Source organism: Polistes fuscatus, unplaced genomic scaffold (assembly GCF_010416935.1).
Source record: "Polistes fuscatus isolate 324 unplaced genomic scaffold, CU_Pfus_HIC Scaffold23, whole genome shotgun sequence".
Taxonomy (NCBI): domain Eukaryota; kingdom Metazoa; phylum Arthropoda; class Insecta; order Hymenoptera; family Vespidae; genus Polistes; species Polistes fuscatus.
Window position 1 is genome coordinate 821,103 of NW_025113100.1, and position 23,828 is coordinate 844,930.

General features: G+C 30.8%; 1 protein-coding gene and 1 long non-coding RNA gene across 3 annotated transcripts in view; both read left to right on the forward strand.

Annotated features, from left to right (window-relative positions):
- The window catches only part of LOC122518175 (CCR4-NOT transcription complex subunit 6-like), a gene marked incomplete in the record, with an annotated part of 788,395 nt that overhangs the window by 574,566 nt on the left and 190,001 nt on the right, over positions 1–23,828 (forward strand).
- The window catches only part of LOC122518178, a 287,457-nt gene that overhangs the window by 232,408 nt on the left and 31,221 nt on the right, over positions 1–23,828 (forward strand). For both annotated transcript variants that reach the window (XR_006303997.1, XR_006303998.1), the window contains one exon: positions 9,846–9,906. This is a non-coding gene — a long non-coding RNA (uncharacterized LOC122518178). The remainder of the gene's footprint in view (positions 1–9,845; positions 9,907–23,828) is intronic.

The following is a 23,828-nucleotide window of genomic DNA, read 5'->3' on the forward strand; positions in this document are numbered from 1 at the left end:
ACGACCTCCGACCCTCGTCGATATCAACGTTTCTACCATTTCGTTCTCGATGCGATTTCGTGCCTAGCGTTAGAATCAATTAACTCGATCCAATTTGCTGATTACTTCGTGTCAATCCAAAGATACGTCAATATCTGCCTTTCTCGTTTTTTTTTTTAAAAAAAAAAAGAGGAAAAAAAAAGAAACGAGTTTCGTATTAAACTTTTTTATTGTTTTCTTTTTTTCCTTTCCCTCCCCACCACCACCCCTTTATCAGCCTGTCGTAATTGAAAGTAAAACGATATGACAAAACGCAAACAAATGATTAAATCAATAAATAATAATTAAAAAATGATATATATATTTTTTTTTGTTATTTCTTTTTTTTTTCTTTTCAATTCGTTCGAAAAATTTTATATACGGTAGGATGAAAATAATGAAAGTCAAAATAATGGAACTCCCTCCCCACCACCCTTTTATCAGCCTGTCGTAATTGAAAGTAAAACGATATGACGAAACACAAACAAATAATTCAATCAATAAATAATAATTAAAGAATGATATATATATTTTGTTCTTTTTTTCTTTTTCAATTCGTTCGAAAAATTTTATATACGGTAGGATCAAAATAATGGAACTCCCTCCCCACCACCCTTTTATCAGCCTGTCGTAATTGAAAGTAAAACGATATGACGAAACACAAACAAATAATTCAATCAATAAATAATAATTAAAAAATGATATATATATTTTTTTTGTTATTTCTTTTTTTTCTTTTTCAATTCGTTCGAAAAATTTTATATACGGTAGGATGAAAATAATGGAACTCCCTCCCCACCACCCTTTTACCAGCCTGTCGTAATTGAAAGTAAAACGATATGACGAAACACAAACAAATGTTTAAATCAATAAATAATAATTAAAGAATGATATATATATATTTTTTTTTTTCTTTTTTTCTTTTCAATTCGTTCGAAAAATTTTATATACGGTAGGATGAAAATAATGGAACTCCCTCCCCACCACCATTTTATCAGCCTGTCGTAATTGAAAGTAAAACGATATGACGAAACACAAACAAATGTTTAAATAAAAAAATAATAATTAAAGAATGATATATATTTTTTTTTTATTTCTTTTTTTTTCTTTTTCAATTCGTTCGAAAAATTGTATATACGGTAGGATGAAAATAATGAAAGTTTCAAAATTGTTAAAGATCAAACGGAATGTTCTTGCACGCTTTTGAACACTGTTCGATATTTAGATATTTAGAACACGTCCCTTGACTCTTTTTCTCTCTCTCTCTCTCTCTCTCTCTTTCTTTCCCTTTCTCTCTATTTTCCTCTCTCCCTTTTCCCTTCTGAAAGGAATAGCACTTTTAGGAAAGTTCAACGAAGCGTAATTTTTGCCAGTACGCGATCTCTGTCTTCTCGGTCCGGTTTACAGAAAAGTGCATAACATTTACATACGTACACATTTACATATTCTCACGTATACGCGAGAAAAAGGCTTTAAGGATTCGTATAATAATAATAATAATAATAATAAAGCTCTTTTCCTCTATACTAGCAAGAAAAGTTCTGCGAATATTTCGATGCTACGATATTATTACAGGGAACGATGTTAAAATCCCCTCCCCCTTCTCCCCAAAAACACTTTTTTCTTTTTTTAATGATCGGTTTGAACGTTCGATTGAAATGTCGGATTTGAAAAAAAAACGAAATGTGTTTCCTCCTCTCTCTCTCTCACACACACACACTTTGAGTGTTACTCGTTACATTAAAAAAAAAGAAAAATAGAAAAAAAAATAGAAAAAACGAATCTATTCGCTGGAACGTTAAACTTTATCAAGATTCGTTTGAAATTTTGAAATTTGTCTCCTTTCGTGGTGGTATTTAATAGAAAATCAATCTCAAGGTAAAATGAATCAATTAAATAATGGTGCGCGTATTTGAAGAATGAAGTTGTACATGGGGAAAGGTTTGTTTGCAGTTACATCCGGTGGGTACGGATCCAAAAAACAAATCAAAAGAACAAGCGGAAGAAGCCGAAGAAGAAGAAGAAGAAGAAGAAGAAGAAGAAGAAGAAGACGAGCTTGTATTCTTTTTATTTCGCGAACGGGCCGTTATTATTATTCCTGCTTGCCGCGAAACCTGGCGAATGCTATTAACGATCGGCCATAAACTTGTACGGAGGTCAGACTTCCTCTCCCCCTCTACCACCTCCCCACTCCCCACCCCCTTAATCTTCTTTCCCTTTTCTTTCCATAAGAATATATTTCTCTTTCTATCTTTTCACTTCGGTTTCTTCTCAACTCCCAATCCTGTAGGAGAAGAGGTGGAAGAGGAGGGGGAGAGAGGTGAGAGAGGGAAATGCAACAGAGTATAAAGAGAGATGGATCCCTCGGTGGATGTTGCAGAGAAACCGGCGAATGTGTGACTTCGTACTCCGGAGATATGGCTTTAACTCGAGAGAGAAAGAGAAAGAGAGAGAGAGAGAGAGAGAGAGAAATACACACGTGGAGGGTTAGGAAGAGGAGATGGGGGAGGAAGAGGGAGAAGGTGGCTTATTTGTATGCTCGTGTAAGGTGCTAATTTGCGAAGTACACGGCATATATATATACATATACATAGATAAACTCGCGCATACGAAGGAGGATGCATACCCTAGAGCAATACCAAAGAGAGAGAGAAAGAGAGAGAGAGAGGCATAGATACTGCAAACATATAGCGAATGAGAGAAAGGGTAAGAGTGAAAGATAGAATGAGAGAGAGAGAGAAAGGGATAGATAGATAGATAGATAGAAAGATAGATAGATAGAGGGCAAGGAGGTTCTCTTCCAAAGAGTGAGAGAGAGAGAGAGAGAGGGAAGAAAAGGGAAGGGATAGAACGTGCAACTGCATACTCACGATAGTTAGGCGTTAAGGCAGATATCGTGCGTACGAGAGATTTCCGGCATGCTGATGCCCAAGCGGAAAGCTCCGTGAGATATTTCTACCTCCTTCTGTAGCTTCCTTCTTCTCTTCTTCTTCTTCTTCTTCTTCCTTCTCTTCTTCTTCTTTCTTCTCTTCTTCTTCTTCTTCTTCTTCTTCTTCTTCTTGTTCTTGTTCTTCTTGTTCTTCTTCTTCTTTCTCTTCCCCCAAATGAAAATACCGAAAAGGGAGAAAAAGAAAAATGGCCGCTAAGATTGCACGTGATAAGCGTTAATGTTACTCAGGTAATAACGCGGCTTAAGATCGATCGTCTCTTTCTTATTCTTTTTTTCTTTTATTATATTTTTTTTTCCTTCCTTTCTTTCTTTCTTTCTATCATATTCTCTCGCAAAACCGGTAGAGAGATACGAGAAATTTATCCAATACTTTCCTTTCTCTCACATTACACATATCTTTCTCTCTCTCTCTCTCTCACTCACTCTATCTTTTTCTATCTTCTTTTTCAAGAACGTCATTTTATTTCCACCTTAATCTAACACATTGAGTAAGGAAAACTTAATAAGAGAACTCGTAAGACGAGTAAGACTCGAATATGTAACAACTATAACGTTTTCTGTTCGTAGAAAATGATGACGTTATTTCTTTTTACCCTATAAGTATTACATTCTATGATTTTATATATATATGAGCCGTTTATTTTGAAAGTGGCCTAACTCCATTTTTCATTTTATTTCCGGTTACCCACGGTAACATGTACAGCTTCAAATTATCTATCAATAAAGCATTTAAGATTTTTTATATTCCGAGTAATTACGGTAATTCTGGACACATAAGTTTTCAGAGTTAGTCGAATCACTGAACCGTTTATTTTGAAAGTGGCTTAACTCCATTAGGAGTAGAGATTTTGGTGTGGTAGAAATGGCATTAAAAAAAAATAATTTACTGTTTGTCCCCCGAGAGTATTACAATATTATCAAAAAGTGTCGGAAAGGTAATAACTTTATTGTACATGAAATGAGACAAGAAGATTTTGTATCAACAATATTATTAGAAGACGCAATTTTTAAAAGGGTCAAGAATTCTAACGGAGAACCAATATACTGGTTAAAAATATGTTGGATGCGTTTTGTCAAAAATGAATAAGATTTTCTATAAGACATCAATGAATGGGAACGAAAATTTGAAAGTCCTGAATTTAATACCACGTCGGGGTAGACCAAGAAAGTTCGAAAATATTTTATTGACACCACTGTATAAAAATATAAGACAAATTACAACCGCAAAATTTAAGGACATAATTGACTTATTACGATATATACCACCGGAACATCACGATTTCTTTAAATCCCTTTCACATACGCAAAATGTAGATGAGTAGAAAATTTTTTTGTAATTTATGTTTGTAAAAAATATTTTGAATCGCATAATTTATGTTTTTAAAGTGTTACAAAGATATGTAAAATAAAATAAGTATTGTTTTTTCGCAATTTGAAGCATCTTAAATTATGTTGAATGGACTTCGGTTCCTTCAAATTTTATAACGAATCTGATTGTTAATTTTGAAAGTGGCCTAACTCCATTCTTGCTAAGAAAACGCATATTATTCACTTAATAATTGCCATTATTTTAATAGGAACTGTAAATTGAACACCTTTAGATACACTTAAGCAACATAACTCATTGTTATTCTTTACGTATATTTTTAATTGCATTGAAACGCAAACCTTTAAATATCTCAATTTAAGGTTATATGGAGTTAACCCACTTTCAAAATATACGGCTCATATATATTTTTTTTTTCTTTATCTTTTTTATTAAAAGACCCAGAGCTTTTTCATTGGCAATCGTATCCAATCCAAACGTATTTCTTGTTCATCGATTGCTTTCGAGTTCCCTCCCCCCCCACTTTTCCCTTCCGATTATTTAAGGCTCTTGGGACACAACTGTTGTAAACACTCGTAAACATCTCTTTCAGTATCGTTCTTTTCTTTGGTTACAGTTACAGTTACAGTTACTTACTTTCTTTTACCCCCGATAAAATCCAATAACAACGATCGTTTTCGACTATTCTTGTAGATTGTTCTTAAGTTTCTTTCTTCCTCTTTTCTATTCTATTCTATTCTTTTCTTTTATATTTTTTTTTATACATTTAATTCGATAGAATACTTCGAAGAAAGGAATAAAAGAAAGTACAAATTCAATAAGAAATGTAATAAATTTCTAATGTCACCTGTGCAAGAGCAAAATGAAGAAAAATAAGACGACGTATGAAACCTTTTGAAAAATGAAATATTTAATTATGCAACCCTTTCTTTCTTTTCTTTCTTTCTTTCCTTTTCGTGACATATCCCTTCCTTTGATCTACGCGTACGAATTTACACATGTATTATTACGTATCTTCTTATTTAAATGTGTATGCACGTATATTCCAACGAGAGAAATAAAAAAATAAAACAAAATATTCGTAAGCAAGCAAGCAAGCAAGCAAGCAAGCAAGCAAGCAAAGCGTCAAGGAAGCTTGAAACTGTCCGTGAAAATGAACTTTGCTAGTTTCTGAATTAAAAGCACTCAACGTTTCCGAGAGGGAAAGGAAAGAAACTATCGCGTTTATCATCTAACCAAAGAAGGAACTTTATGAATTTTCTATTAAGAGCTTTGTGTACTTGTTTTAAGCAAACAAAGTATGACTTTTCTCGTGTTTCTATCCACGTGAATTAGACCAAAGAATCTTCTCTGCTTTTGTGAATAACCAAATAGAATATGTAACGAGAAATTTTACAGTAATAATTATTTTCTTAAACTGTCTACCTTTGGATATGATCAAAAGCCCCTTCTCCCCTTCCTCCCTCCCTCCTTTCCTCCCTTTTTTGTAAATCTCTTTTCAAGAAAAAGAGAACAAATTTAATGAAAAATTGTATTCTCTTTTTTTTCTTTATTTTTTTTTTTTTTTTTTTTTAAATAATGATCGTTTAATTTCAAATGACGTTTACATATTTACGATGATCGTGTAACAATCTAACGAATTTAATCGACGAGTTAACGTCAATTTATTTTAACGAGTATCAATTATTCATAACACGAAGAAATATAAGATCTGATTTTCATTATGTTAATCGTTGTAGAAACCTATACGTAAGATATTCCCTTGTAACTTTGATCGTAACTCAAATCATATTCCATTAAATTATCGACATAAGGATCCTAACGTGATTGATCATGATTTATGACGTACCCCCATACAAGCAAACGTGAACGATATACTTGATCTTCATTTGCAAATAAATCGATTCGATATTTGCTCTTCGAGATAGAATGAGTGAGTGAGAGAGAGAGAGAGAGAGAGAGAGAATGTTGTTCTTTTATTATTATTTTTATTTTTCGATAACGGTTCGAATATTATTTATTCTTCCTCGATATATTTTGTCGGGTCAGAGTATTTGTAAACATTTTGTAATTAATATCTTTTTTTCTTTTATTTTAAATGATCGTTATTTCATTTATCGATATTAGAACAATGTTTATATTCTTATTTAAATATTCGTTGGTTAATATAAACGTTTCGCAATAATAATTCACCGTTATTAAATAAATAAAATTATATCGATAAAATATACAGCTTGATATAACAATTCGTACGTTACTTAAAAACGATGGAAATTATTTCATTGCAATGTACACGGCTCTAATCGACAATTTTTTTTTCCATTTTAGAGAGAAAAAGAAAAAGAAAAAAAAACAACAAATATATTTTAATATATAATAAAATAAAATTGATAAAAACCAAATTGGATAAGACAAACAATATATTTTCATTTACTTATAGAAACTCATTAAATACATATTATATTTGAATCTGACCGAAAAAAAAAGAAAATAATTTTTATTTTTAAATAGAATAAAATTGATAAACCAAATTGGTTACTACAAACAATATATTTTCATCTACTTATAGAAACCCATTAAAAATACATATTGTAATATTAGAATCTGACCGAAAAAAAAAGGAAATAATTTTTATTTTTAAATAAAATTTTTAAATAGAATAAAATTGTTAAACCAAATTGGTTAATATAAACAATATATTTTCTTTTATTTATAGAAACTCATTAAAAATACATATTGTAATATTAGAATCTGACCGAAAAAAAAAAGAAATAATTGTTATTATTAAATAAAATTTTTAAATAGAATAAAATTGTTAAACCAAATTGGTTACTACAAACAATATATTTTCTTTTACTTATAGAAACTTATTAAATACATATTATAATAGAATCTGATAAAAAAAAAAAAGAAAATAATTTTTATTTTTAAATAAAATTTTTAAATAGAATAAAATTGATAAAAACCAAATTGGATAATACAAACAATATATTTTCTTTTACTTATAGAAACTCATTAAATACATATTATAATATTAGAATCTGACCGAAAAAAAAGAAAATAATTTTTATTTTTAAATAAAATTTTTAAATAGAATAAAATTGATAAACCAAATTGGTTACTATAAACAATATATTTTCTTTTACTTATAGAAACTCATTAAAAATACATATTAGAATATTAGAATCTGACTGAAAAAAAAAAAGAAAATAATTTTTATTTTTAAATCAAAGACACTAATTCAAATATTATTTCCAATGATAACAAACGTCGTTAAATAATTTCGTTTGAAAGATAAACTAATTGTAAGATAACGATTAAACAAATTTGCATACAAGTGCGTGAATGAGAGATTTTCGAGATACAGAAAGAGAGAGAGAGAGAAAATCGAAAGTGACAGAGACAGAGACAGTAAGAGTAAGAGTAAAATACCAAGAGTGGGGGAAGGAAGTCCGAACAATCGAAACTTCATAAGTTTAGTCTAGCGTATACTACGATAGTCCCACACACATACACACACAACTATGAAACCTATTAGACCGAAATGGCGTGACTTCGGTCTGCTTGGATGCGCAGTCGTTTCAAAGTTTACGGCACACCGGTTATCAATAGCAAGTCGAGAGGTTGCCGTATTATGAACTTATCACGAAGACAGTCGCGGACAACTTTACCATTAAAGTTCTACCCCGTGAGAACTGTAGCTGAATTTTACCCCTCCTCCCCCATCCCCCATTCTCTTACTGTCTGTCTGTCTGTCTATCTGTCTGTCTGTATCTCTAGTTTGTTAAATCTTTTCTCTTCTTCATTTAGAATATCTTCCTTTAATTATTTATCTCAAGATTTACTACTCTAATTTTATTCGAATTTTCGAACAACAAAATAATAATAATAATGTTTCTAGGTTGTGAAAAAGATTGATTTGTTTTTTATCATGTATATTCTTATTATCATGTATATTATTATTCTATAAAAATAATATTTAATTAATATATAACATATTATATAATATATAATAATATTATAAATATATATAATAATGTTTCTAAAAAATAATAATGTTTCTAGAATATGAAAAAGATTGATTTGTTTTTTATCATATATATATCTTATTATCATGTATATTATTATTCTATAAAAATAATATTTAATTAATATATAACATATTATATAATATATAATAATATTATAAATATATATAAATAATGTTTCTAAAAAATAATAATGTTTCTAGAATATGAAAAAGATTGATTTGTTTTTTATCATGTATATATTCTTATTATCATATATTAATTATATATAATATTTAATTAATATATATATATATATATATAAATAATGTTTCTAAAATGAAAAAGATTGATTTGTTTTTTATCGTGTATATTCTTATTATCATATATATTATTATTCTATAAAATAATATTTAATAAAAATAATATTTAATTTAATATATAAATAATGTTTCTAAAAAATAATAATGTTTCTAGAATGAAAAAGATTGATTTGTTTTTTATCATGTACATTCTTAAAAGTTGGGCAAGTAAAGTAAGTGTATTTAAATATTTAATACGATTATTTGTACAGGTTGATAGATCGTTAGTTAATTGTAATTATTTTAAAAATAAATAAGAACAGGTAAATTTATGGCTGGGTGTATCGAATCGTAGGTTTGAAGTAAAGTTTAGTTCATTCTTTCTTTTGTCAAAATCCAAGAACTATGCGTTTCAATGTTATTTCATAGTACAATGTGAAGTAAGTAAACCTGGTCGGTTACTATTATATTATTTGATAAAATGTTAGGTTCATTGGTCAAAGAAGGAAGAAGATTTTCTGAAGATTTCTTTAGATACTTTCTTTAGATACTTTTCCAAAAAAGAAAATACTTCTCTCTCTCTTCTTATTCTCTTTCTCTCTATTGTAAAGCTTGACCAACTTTGTAGGTTTCTTTAAGTGTTACTTTGGACATAGTTTCGCTTTGAAAAAAATCTTTGAAAATATTCTTTGAAAATATTCTTTGACCAAAAAAAACAAAGAAAATGTTTTCCCTTTGTCGAGAATACTCGCAACGCGATATCGAAGTTAAATTTTGGAAGAGAAGATTACTCGTCGTAAAAAAAAACTTTCCGAGAAAAAGAACAAATTGTTCGCATATTTTCTCTCGACTCTTTATTTTTTAATTTATTACGAATATGTAATATGAAATATAATATATATATATATATTCAGAATATATAGAGAGAAATATATGGGAAACTTTATCTCCTAATTAAGGTAGAAATACTCTGGCCACGTTTATTCGCTCTGTGCAAGTTGAATAAATGAGGTTACATTGACTTGCAAAATTGATTAATTTTCCATTTACCTTTGGGGAAAAGTTTTAACGACTAAAGAAAAGTTTGTTAAAAACTTAGCTTTTTTAACGGTGAAAATTTCAACTATTCTTCAAATCCCAAAATCCCATAACGATCGTTCATCTCTTTTATGTATTTCATTTTTTTTTCTCTCTCTCTCTCTCTCTGTATTTTTTTTTTAATTTTTTCTCTCTTGTTCCAGGTAGGTGAATTGAAGCGTGTTGCATCGATGCACTGGGATTATTAACAGTCTGGATTAAGCGGTGAGAAATTATCACATCCGATAATCATTGACGTATAACAGACTCGTAAATTAATACGATTTTTCTCCCTCCCCTTCCCCCCTTCCCCCCCCCCGTTTCCCACTATCTCTCTATCTCTCTATCTCTTTTTCTATAACCCTTTTATTTCTCGTTTTTGTTTTAAACAATCTCGGTTATCTCGGACACCACACTGCATCACAAACACACACACATACACACTGTATTCGGATATTATTTATTTAAATTTATTTCACTGGGAATAAATGAAATATTACAGTCTCTCGTGTCGGTTAAAAATGTTCTCTCTCTCTCTAAAATAAAATAAAATAAAATAAAATAGGAAATAGGAGAGTTGGGGAAATAATATGTTTTGGAAATAAGGAAAATGACTGTGTCTGTAAAAGTAACGTAATAAAAATCAAATTTGATTTCCACCTAGTTGTAGTTTCTCACGCCATTCCGTTTTGCACCTAAAACTCATCAGCAGTTTTGTGCAGAGCAGAGGAAGGAACCCTCTCGAAATTCTCGAATTACTTCGCTTTACGATAATGGTCGATCATAAAATCGACAAAAAAAAAAAGAAAGATAGAAAGAAGAAGGAGGTAAAATTCTCCCGGCGTATTATAACAGGGTGCTTTGAAAAACCGCCTAAGATTTCCTTCTTCTTCTTCTTCTATTTTTTTTTTCTTCTTTTTCTTTTTTTCTTATTCCTTTAATCAAGACTTTTTTATCGTTCAATTTTTCAAACAAATATTTGCCGGGTTCGAGTAAAAAAATCCACCGAGAAGTTATTAAATTGTTTACCACCGAGGGTATCTAATTTCGTTATAATCAAATATTTATAATATAATATATTAAGGGGTTATACGAAGTTGCGAGGCTCGAAAAAGACGTATTTTCATGAATTTTGTCTAGAAACAGTTTTTATTTCTCAAACAAAAGTGATGGTAATTCAAATAGAGCCAACTTTTGAGAATACAATAGCGCGTCGATTATGTAAAAATATTAATCTGCACCGCTCCTGTAGATGATTTCCTGAACGTCCTCTAAAAAAAGACGTTTGGCGGTGATCTCCATTTTGGCGGTTTGTATTATTGAAATTAAAAAATATGGTGGATTCTTTTAAAGGATAGATTAATGCAGGTATTAAAACCAAGGAATAATAAAAATTTTGATTTTTGACAAAATGGCGTCTATTTGAAAAAAGTTGTTGTTTTTGACTAAAATTTTCGCTCTAAATTGTTACAAAAAATAGTAATAAATTTTTTAAAAATTATTCCTTATACTTAATACCTGAGGAACATATCTAAGAAGATTGTGTAAAAATTCGAAACCGATCGGTTAAGCCGTTTTTGAAAAATCGAGATCACCGACTTTGAAAATACCGTTTTGAGAAAAACGCGTTTAAAGTTTCAAAGAGACGTTTACGCATAGTTAAAAATTGTTGTTTGCAGCTTACATGAAGTGAAGAATATTTGTCGGATCGATTTGAAATTTTCAGAGAATATACTTAAATATATGTACATTCCGAAAATGAAAAAAAAAAATCGATTTTTTTTAAATTCTAACTGCGTATAACCCCTTAAGACATATATAGAATTTTCAATCTCTAGAATAAAAGAAAAAAAAAAGAAAAAAGAACGAAAAATCTTAACTTCGGTTGGAAAATAAATGAAAATTGATCGTATTTTTTACTGAACCCGTATTGGTTTGAAAATTCATTTTCAAATATCAAGGGAGGAAACGCTCATTAAGAGTTCAATCACTGCTAGAAATGGCCCCTATTTAAAAATAAATCTTTGGCTATCGATGAAAAACTCGTTACCGCGAATCTTTAATTTACACATTTCATCTTTAAATGATGAAGCACGATGAGTATCTTGAAATAAAATTGATCAACGTTTCACAATATCGATCGTTTATCCAATGCTGTTGTTACTTTAACATGGTTCAATTGTATTTTCATATTTATTCAATCGTTAATAAAGAAAAATTATTATCAAAATGATGATTGTACTTTCACAAATCCCGTTGATGTTTTAAAACAAAAATTTTATTTTTTACTTTACAAAATTCTGTCCATAAAAAAATGTGTCTGTTTTCTATATTCGTTGTTAATTTTCTAAATACATTATAATAAATATATAATATAATAATAAATATAATATAAAATAAATAAATATAAAATAATAAATATAATAATATATATATATATAATAAATTCGTTCCATTAGTTTATTTATATTCATTTAACGAAAAAAAATAAACTATTTAACCATTTGACAGGGATATCATTAATCAATAAAAGACAATTACATAAAATTAACGTTATTACCTATTCGAAATAATACGAAGAATATTAACCGAGGACAAATAATAGCAGTCTATTATTACACAGTTCAGTTATTAATTAATGACGAAATTATTCGGTTATATTATGGTAGGTAGGTGGATGGTGTTACCATGCTAATGAAATGTTGCGGTAATTTTTGTTGTATTTTTTTTATTTTTTTATTTTTTTTTTTCGGAAAAGGGTTTACCATAGGAACGTTAATAAGTTTGATAAATTATTGGTAGCCCTTTTATCCATGAAAAGCGCTTGGGGCCGTTTCAAAGCACCGTCGCATTCATCGACTCGTTACGTAAAATCCTATCTGCGTTGGCGTTTAATTAATTTCAGGCTGTTTTAATGAAAGCGTTTCAAACGAAAAAGAGAAAGAGAGAGAGAGAGAGAGAGAAACAATTTATATATATATATATATTCCAACCCTTTTCAACCCTTTCCTCCCCCCTCTCAACCCTTTCCCCCTTCAACCGTTTCCACCCCCTTGTTCAAAGGATAACACGAGCGTTATTTGCGATTGTTACGTAAATTTGCTATCTTTTTCTTTTAATACAATTCTTCGAAGCAAGCACGAGTTTAAATCTCATTGGTTAGATACGCAATGTCGACGACTAGAGTTGAAGAGAAGAGAAGAGTAGAGAAGCTTATTCAGAAATTTCTCTCCTCTTCCACCACTGACTTTATCTCTATTTCTCTTTTACTCTCGAAAAAGCTTCGCAAGAAATGGTTACGTAGGGAACTGAATGAGAAATAGAAAGAGAGAGAGAGAGAGAGAGAACAAGAAACGTATTGTTCGAAACGATAGAAACGTCTAGCTCGTTTAACAAAGAACCACCAACACCGCATCGTTTTAAACGTTTTCCTTATATCACGATGACGTGACTCTTCTTCTTCTTCTTCTTCTTCTTTAGTCTTTTTGTTCTTTGGTATTTGCTTTTTTTAATGTTTTTTATATTCTTTTTTTTTTTTTTGATTAAAAGAATCTACTCCTCAACGCGGAAATCGAATAATTTATCTTATTTTGTCTACCACCCCATATTGAGAAAAATATAAAATGAAATATATTTATATATATATATATATATATATTGAAAATATTATTTATAATTTGTTAATAATGGGATGACTAAAATAATGATATATTATGAAAAATTATAAAATATTTTATAAGTGTGTTGTTTCATTTAGAAATATTATGTGAAATGTATATAAATGGGTATATAATGATATATTATGAAAAATTATGAAATATTTTATAAGTGTGTCATTTCATTTAGAAATATTATGTCGAATGTATATAAATGGGTATTATTTAATGAGAATTAATTGTAATAATAATAAATTTCTGATTAGATTTTTTTCAATTGATTTAAATACAATTAATTGAAATATTTGTTCAGGTTGATAACATTTCTCTGTCTTCATTGAAATATATATATATATATATGGTATTTATCAAATTAATTAGTGTTGAAGTATTTCTTTGCAGTAAAAAGTTTGTCTACACACATTTTCTTTTTCATTTAATTAGATCCATTCTAATCTCATAAAATGACTTTTAGTTCTCGACTTATTTGATAATTTAAACAACCCAATCACCGGATGTTACCATTTCTCGCTTTACGTGTCTATTTTTTTTTCTCAAATGTTCCCATAAGAATCAACTTGTTCAGTTTAACAGCATACTATCCTTATTTGTAAACCATAATTGAGTTACTTTTTCCAACTGTAAACATATACTTCCATTTATATACACTTCTCACAAGAGATACATTTCTATGTAATAGTTCATATACATGAAAAGAGGAGAAGGATAGAATGAGAGTAAAAATAAACGGGAGGAGAGTTTACAGACGAATAATTTGTTACTAATTATGACGACCAATGGTAACATTGGTAGGAGGAGGGAGTGGGGGGCAAAACTTTACAAAGTGGCATTTCAAAGGTTCGAGGAGAGAGAGAAATTCCCTTGGCCTTCCAACACATTGCATGGTATAATTACATTTACATTTCATTTAAAGCTTCCGTGATATATCAGCAAACCGTAACGAAACGTCGAAAAGGGGGAAGTTCCTGGTGGAACTCGCGAGTCAACAACAACTTTCCTGACATCTCAGACACCCGGTATGTGAGAACTAAGCAAGCTCAGCTAGCTAGCAACGAATGAACGTACTACGTTACACTAGACCGAACACCAGGAATGCCGGTAGCAAGAATTTTTCAACCGGGGGGGCTAATAACGCGTAGATTGACACGGCCAACAATGCCGTTATTTGTTGGAAGGTATCACTGAGATGAGAAGAAGAGGAATGATAGAAAGAAAATTGAGAGATCGAAGGTCGATTCTTCGCAAACCCATTCCTTCCATTTCCTACAACACTTGCCAAAGTAGAGCTTTCAATGCTTGCTATATACTATATACTATATACTATATATATATATGTACGTTCACTATTAGATAAAATTAAAAGTAAGTTCTATCGAAGAAAATTACAACGAATTTCGATTGTTCCCGTTGTTCGTCCTTTCACGTATGAGAGGATCCTTTCATATCCTTGTTCGATTCTTCGAACAAAAGAACGACGAGACTCCTTCTTCTTCTTCCTCTTCTTCTTCTTTTTCTTCTTTTTCTTACTCGAATGTGTTCACTGAAGGAAAATGAAGAAATAGGTACTTCTTATTTTAAAAAGTAACTACTTACTTTTCAACGTGAAAGCTCTTCGCGATGAAGTATTATTACCTTGAGAAATCGAAAGTATTATTTTATTTTCATCTACTCTGTTCGTTTTTTTTCTCTCTCTCTCTCTCTCTCTCTCTTGTATTATTTATTATTTTAATAATAAAATATTAAAATATGTATATGTAGGATTCGTGAAAAAATTGGGCCGTTGGACTGACTGACCGGGATTCGAACCCAGTCTTCCGCTTTCCGGGCGACTGCTTATGCTCTTTAACCAATTGAGCTATCCAGAGGCTCACCGTCCAATCTCCTCACGAACGCCTATTTAAGTGTTTGGCTTGGAGGTGCTCGCATCCCACATATAGATACATTTTCTTTTTTAGTTATACACGCGATTAGTTTTGTTAATAATATTCGATATTGAATTTCCCTATTTCGTTTAGGTATGATGAATTATTCAATGAATTTTTCCAAAATTTGATGAATGCTTCTTAAGATTTCTAAATTATATTATTTACAATGGTATAATTTTATTATTTATAATTTTACAAATTTTCAGATTATTTCGTTGTAACCTTCTAGTTATTTCACAAATTAACGGTAACACGCGCATACATAATAACAAATAAAAAGAAAAAGGAAAAAAAAAAAATACATAGGATTCCGTACAATTCCTAGCATCTTTTCTAAGAGAAATTCATCAGTGCGAGAATTAAGACAGAGTTTAATTAAAAAAGGCCGAGATTATATTTCAACGTGAACGATGTAAAAAGCAGTCGCGTGTTTCTGAATATCATTCTAATTAACTTCTAGCGGTAGTTTTCAGTGTCTCCTCGCAAAATTCTTCCTTTTTCTTTCCTTTATTTATTTATTTATTTATTTATTTTTTTTTTTATATATATATCAATTCAAAAGATAGAAATTTTAACGGACAAATAAAAGCTACTTACCATCACGAAAATTAAAATACAATGAAACGAATTCGAACATTTCGCGTATAATAAAATCACGTAGGACTAGACGGGGTGGGAGGTGGGTGGGGTAAAAGGTAACGTAAATAAAGGGGGGGATGAAATGAAATCGGTTTCTATAGTTGTCCGTTTGTTGCTATCAAACGTTTTCGATATTCGAGCTGACACTTTACTACTTTCTAGACAAATAACCACCATTTAGATGTACTCTATCGTAAAACGTGTTACGGTAAAGCTCGACTACTAAAACTACTACTTGGAAACTACTACTACCACCCTATCAGAATTTAACATATTTTCTACTGTTAGATTTTATTGCAATTCGTTTCGTATTAAATTCTACGAAATTAGTCGGGGGTGGGAGGGGAAGAAACGAGATTGTTCTCAATGATTATATTTTTTTTTTTTTAATCAATGAAAGATATACACACACACATATACATTAATTTATCTTTATTTATCCTTATCAAAGAGATTAATTTTAACGAAAATAATTATGTTGTTGGAAAACGTGGAAAAGCTGTGCGAATTTTAAAAATACGAAACGATTGGTGCACGAACAAATTCTGAAATATGGCAAAATAGGATATCAGAAAGGAGGAGGAGGGGGAGTAGAAGAAGAAGAAGGAAAAAAAAGAGAGAGATAGAAATAGACAGGGGGTAGGGGGTAAGGGATACTTTGAGAGGAGGAGGGGGAGGAGAGGATTGCTCGGAGAGAATCGAAGCACCGTTGAGAAGCAATATCGGAAAGTGGTGAGGTTCCCCTGGTATCAGCTGTGAGCAACAGCTCCTAATAAAATATGATATAATCCCAATACCCCATAAACTTAGACGTGGCTCTCCGTAACTGGCATAGGATATCAAAAACGAAGTCTTCTCGCGCCCCTTTTTCGAGAAATAAGGATAGGACTCACTCGCCATTCTGTGGAGGAGAAGGGTTTGCGTGAAGGGAGAAAAATAAATAAATAACAAAAAAAAAATATAAAAATATTTGTATTCCCCTTCCGAACGAATTTATTATTCCCCTAGTTTTGCTAGTGGGTGGGTGGGTGGTGGGGGAGACAATAAAATTATGATAGATTTTGTCCGTTTTGTGATTTTCTTTTTGTTTCTTCTGTTTTTGTTTTCTCATTTATCTTTGTTTTCTTTGTTTCTTTTGGAAAAGAAGAAAATTCGTTAAACGTTGGAAGTTTTCGTGCTACCTGCGTCGCCAAGTTTATCGACAAACTGATAGAAGTTTGCTATTAAGGAAGTTTACCCGTGGTTAACCGCAACATTAAGAGAGAGAGAGAGAGAGAGAGAGGCCTGATATCGCGTATACACCTAAGGGATATCTAAGTTTTCTAATTTTTTCTTCTAATTATTTCGCTAAAGATGTTGTTTATTAATAGAATCAATCCCGACAAACGAGATTATGTTTGAATTATTTAAGAACATTTTTTTTATTAATCTTAACACTCTTTACATAATTGTTTCATTGCTTATTATTATAATATTTCTTTGTTTTTTTTACAAAATATTTATTTCAAAAGTAAAATATAACATATATGTAACAACACAGATGGCAATTCCAAAAATTTTCTTTTATTTTCTTTTTCAAACAATAATTTATTCTTCCGTAACATATTTTATTTTATTTTTTTTTTTTTTGGTCGATAAAACTAACGTAATTATATTTAACAAACGTATGTAATTTTGAAAATCGAAATATATATTTTCATTGGGTCGATTACTTAACGTCAAATGTTTCACGTTTATTTAGCAACTTTGCATTCTTGGAATATTCAAGGTAGGATTAATTAATCTTTACTCTGTAAATATTCAAAGTACCACGTAGTAATTGTAAGAGATAGAGGAAGATGGAAGAAGAACGTTAAGTGACGATGGTGCAGCAGACAGAGACGAAAAGGAAGACTGTGTGTACCTAGGTGTCTGTTCTGATCCTAATTAAACCGGAGTTGACTCATTATCGTCGTTAAGATTAGACTCGGTAAAGGAGAAAGAGAATCAGAGAGAGAGAGAGAGAGAGAGAATTCTCTACCTTTTCAACGAGCCTCGTTGATAACGTTATCGCGAACCACCGTTTGCACTTTCGCGAGCACAGGTATGTTTTAAACGGAAAGAAAAAAGATCTTGCTCGAGAAAGAAAATTAAAAAAAGAAAAGAACCACCTTCTATGGAAATTTCTATCTAAATCAAATATTATATTACGAGAATTTTATTTTCAAATCCTTCCCCCTCTCCCCGTGCGTTTTAAGCGGTTATACGCAGTTGCGAGGCTCGAAAAAGACGTATTTTCATGAATTTTTTTCTAGAAACAGTTTTTATTTCTCAAACAAAAGTGATGGCAATTCAAATAGAGCCAACTTTTGAGAATACAATAGCGCGTCGATTATGTAAAAATATTAATCTGCACCGCTCCTGTAGATGATTTCCTGAACGTCCTCTAAAAAAAGACGTTTGGCGGTGATCTTCATTTTGGCGGTTTGGATTATTGAAATTAAAAAATATGGTGGATTCTTTTAAAGGATAGATTAATGCAGGTATTAAAACCAAGGAATAATAACATTTTGATTTTTGACAAAATGGCGTCTATTTGAAAAAAAGTTGTTGCTTTTGACTAGAATTTTCGCTCTAAATTGTTACAAAAAAATAGTAATAAATTTTTTAAAAATTATTCCTTATACTTAATACCCGAGGAATATATCTAAGAAGATTGCGTAAAAATTTGAAACCGATCGGTTAAGCCGTTTTTGAAAAATCGAGATCACCGACTTTGAAAATACCGTTTTGAGAAAAACGCGTTTAAAGTTTCAAAGAGACGTTTACGCATAGTTAAAAATTGTTGTTTGCAGCTTACATGAAGTGAAGAATATTTGTCGGATCGATTTGAAATTTTCAGAGAATATACTTAAATATATGTACATTCCGAAAATGAAAAGAAAAAAATAATCGATTTTTTTATAAATTCTAACTGCGTATAACCCCTTAAGTTTTCAATATTATATCACATTTTTTTTTGTTATTTTATATTTTACGAATTTATTTCACATTTTGTAGATTCATTCGTAAGACAATCTTTATTAAACGTTTTACATATTTCGAGTTTAGACATAAATACACACGCACGGATATATATTTATACATATTTCGTATAAAAGCAGAGCCAATGTTCATACAACGTCATGACTGGGTTTTCGCGACTCAACCGAGAATTACTCTCGGCTAATTCCTTCCGGACCGTACAATATATATTCTTATATATATATATATATATAATAACGTAAAGCTCAAGCTAGTAGGTGGAAGCTTATTCATAACTTTACCCACACCTTAAATCGTCCTACGACCAGCTCTGTTATGTGTTTCAGACGGATTACGCGTTAGCACAGTTTAAAATCCCGACGGTTAAATCTTACCCGAGAGAACTTTCTTCTCTCTTCGATATACAAATTTTCTTGATAAGGTTAAACGATAAGAAATAAGATATATATAGATATATATGTGAATAGGTAATAAAGTATCTTTATTTTCGTACATAAAAAATATCTATCATCAGATGAAAGGTAGGAAGGGCTCTCTCAGTTATGATACATCATTTTTAAGCGATATTATCTTTATGGTACCTACCTACCAACCTATCTATCCTAGCTATAAAATAAAATAAGAAAGAGAAAAGAAAAGAAAAAGAAAAACGGGAATGAAAATAATAAATATAATAATAATAAAAAAGAAAAAATAAAAAAGAAAAAATACAAAAAAGGGATAAAAATTCAAACGAGTTTCTTAGATAAATCTGTGAAATCGTGTTTTATCTCGCAATCGATAAAAGATATACCATTCGAAGATCGGATCTTATAATGGTGATTCCATGCGTTGCAACCTTTAGGGATTAGCGTATCGTAGGTGTTCGTATAACTACGAGGACTACGAGAGCATAGATTACGGAACGTCGAAGGTTGACCCTACGTGTGGTTAACAGTACAACATGCTAGAAAGAAAGAGAAGAGTAGAGAAGAGTAGAATCGAGTCGATGAAGCCGCGGACTTCTCTTTGCTTGGCTTGGTGTTCCGTGGTCAGCGAAGCGTGCGAGAACAACTGGCAAGGTATGGTAGAAAAAGGGAGACACTGTTACCAAAGGATAACATCGGAACAGGGAAAACGAGGAAGAAGAGAAACCGTGCGATAGATGAGAATAATGTTACGAAAAGAGTAAGAAAGATGAAATAGGAAGAAATCGTTCATAGAGAAATGTGTCTAAATAGATGCAAAAGAACAAGAACAAGAAGAAGAAGAAGAAGAAGAAGAAGAGGAGAAGAAGGAAGTGAGAGAGAGAATAACAGTCGGGAGGGAAAAGAGGGAAGAAGAAGGGGGTTAAGGGGGTTAAGTTAGCAATGCTAATTTTACAGACTTTCTTATAAAACACTACAACCGTTTCTTTCATGATCCCATCCTAATAAGACAACAAACAAAAATATATATTCTAGTTTCCCCCATTGTGTTGTTTCTCTTTGAAACGATCGATTCGAAGTATATCTATTCGTTCATAGACAAAGTAATAGTAGTTGTATTAGTAGTAGTAGTAATATCCTTCTCTTCCTCTCTTCTTCATCCAACCTTTCCTCTCTCTCTTTCTCTCTCTTTTTCTACATGGTACTTTATAGCTTTTACTCCTATCGATTCCCACGGTTAGTTTACGGAACGAGTGCTGTTACATTTGTCGGAATACGTCGTGACTCGGACGTTGATGAAGAGAGCACCAATTCGCTGATCCGTTAAGGATGTAATTCAGTAGTCGAGTATTATTTTCTATCTCTTTTGTTTTTTTTTCTTTTCTTTCTTTTCTATTTTCTCTCTTTTAACTCTTGATCTCTCGGTTATCGTGAGATAGGTACGAATAGAAAATCGTTGAAATTTTTTATTCGAGTTAATATATCGATGTGTAAATTTCTCTCATTAATATTGATTTACTTTTATCTTTTTCATTTTTATATTTACTTATTGAAGTTATACGTTCTTTTGGCGCGTTGGGGAAAATGTGATGGGAGTGGATTTTTTTCGACACCACGAAGTTTGTCGATATTTACGAAGCGCGGCAAAGCAAACGTTTCAAATTTACGGCATGAAGTTGTCTTCTCTTCTTTTTCCCCCTTTTTTCTCAAGCGGGTCACCCATCCAATTACTAATCGTACTCAGCGCTGCTTGACTTAAATGATCGAGCGGGAACCAATGCTATCACAGCGCCATGGCGGTTGACGCATAAAATAATTCGATATATCTCTCTTATATTTAGTATGAACTGATATCTATATTTTGATATTTTCTTTTTCCTTTTTTTATTCTTTCTTATATATATAATAATAATTATTTATTTTTTTTCTTTGAAGTATTTTTTTGAAGTAATTTTTGAGATTATTGAGGTTATGTTCGTTTTGATACGGCAAAGAAGTATAACTTCTTACGTGCGTACATAAGTACACACACCAGTTTTTATTTATTTATTTATTTATTTCTTTCATTTATATAAAATAAAAAGAAGGAATCAAATTATCGAAGTATACTCGAGAGGGTCAGATACCTATACAAATATACATATATATAAATACACACGTGCATACACACGTATTGTCCACCCTATCGATTCTTGTCCAACGGTGAGATCACGGTTGAGATTGGTTTGATCGTTTTATGCCCGTTACGTGCTAGCTTCGAGAAGTTTCTCTCTCTCTCTCTCTGTCATTCCACTCGAGAAAAACTTGAAAAGAGAGCAACGTGAACTATCCTTCATCCTCTCTCTCTCTCTCTCTCAGTTTTCTACTCGTTCAACCGATTGGATTTTGCGAACGTGCGACTGGCATCCGATGACAACGAGAGAAAGAGAGAAAGAGAGAGAGATCTCCCATCGGGAATGACCCCGTCCTTGCTTGTATATCGAAAATATACAAATAAACAAAAAATATAATAGCAATATCGATATAAAGAAGAAAAAGAGATAATAAGTTTGAATTGAACGTAGTTAGAATAATCAATGATCTGATAGAATATCTCGAACAATTAATTATACTAATCTCTATTTGATTATTCGATACTAATTTATATCCTTATTTGATATTGTTAAAATAAGTAGGTAAAAAAAGAATAAATAAATAAATAAATAAATAAATAAATAAAAAGAGAGAAAGAAAAAGGTCCTAGTACTTACACGTTATATTATACGTTTCGCTTAGCATGAATCTTAACGCATAATTTACGATCTTTCAGAGTGTATAACCCAACTGTTTAGATAAGCGTATCCGGGAACTTCTTTGAGAACGGTATAACCATACTCGTTAGAACCAACTATCTTGAAGTTTCGCGCGGCAAAGACGAATTACGTTGGCATTCTCTATATCGTTTATGTTCTCTTCTTGTGTACTTGTTCTCTCGTTCTTTGTCCATTGTTAAATCCTCTTTAAGTTATAGCTTTTAACAATGGGTACAGTAATACCCCCCACCACCCCTACCCTCACACCCCTTAACACCTCCCCACCCCACCCTTTTAACCTAAAACTTCGATTCTATTTCGTTTCGCGAATTTCGAATAATTATAATACCGATTTTCTAACTTTTGTTCTTCCGTTAACTTTGTAGTATTAAATGTTTTATGAATGAGATCAATCGTTAATCGCAATTTTAATTATACTTTTAAGGATGATTTGTCGGTACAATCGGAAACAAAAGTTAATGACATTTTCATCAAATCCATATCTCTTAATATCTGTTGAAATAGATGATTTAAACCAACTATTTTTTTTTTATAATTGAAATTTTGATATAAAGTTTCTAAAAGAATGAAATTTAGTGATCATTTTAATAATATTAACATAAAAATCTCAATTTAAGTGAAAATTGTAAAATAACTTTTGTTTCTGACTGTACCGTGAATTTAACTTTAAAAAAATAAAAACTTTAATTTTTTTTGTCACTGATCATCGACACAAATTTTTCCATAAATTAAAGTAAAAAATTAGGAGACAAATACATACATTCATAAATTTTCTATTTAATTGAATAAAATTCAATTAAATAAAATAAATCTTGTTTTTATTCAGGAAAGCGTGACAACACCGCACTATTTTAATAGTTGGTAGTAATGATATTATTATTATTATTATTATTATCCAATTTTAGAATTAAATATCATGCGTATGCGCATTGCGCACTAACATGACTCTTTATTTACCTCTTTGACGCATTTGAAGGTTATGTGTGTTTTATGAATGAGATCAATCGTTAATCGCAATTTCAATTATACTTTTAATTGTACGAGGAATACTTCCCCCCCCCCATCTATCATTCGTTTATTATTTCTTTATTTTTGGATCTTTTAATTACTCATCTTTTGTAGATGTGTGTGTGTGTATTTTGTTTTTTCGTCTGCAACGACGAGAGGACCAAAGTTAAATCTTCAAATTGAAACTCTATTGCAAATGGTTTGACTATTCGTCCTCGATGAGAGAAGGTACCAGTAAAACGTTGTCGAGAGAGTATTCAAGAAAAACTATTTGCACTAAGAGTACTCGTTATTTAAGTTTCGAGCATGTTTCCGAACTAGTCGAGCTTTTCCTTCTTCTCCTCCACTCTCCCCTTCTCTCTCCTTTCGAATTTACCAATAAAAAAAAACTGTATTTGTACGAAACAACGAATCGTTAAGGAATCAGTTTTATCGGTGTTTTAAAGTATTACTTTTCTTGATTACTTGTGTTTTTTATTCTATTTTAATTTCCATTTACTATCTTTCTGTATTTCTTTTACGAAATGAAATTAAATAAAAATCGATTTTACACGAGTCATTAATTTTACATGGATTATTTTTGTCAATATTTTTTTATTTATATCAAAATAAAAGAATTTTCATGAGTTAATCGTCAAATCAGTTGTAAATTTG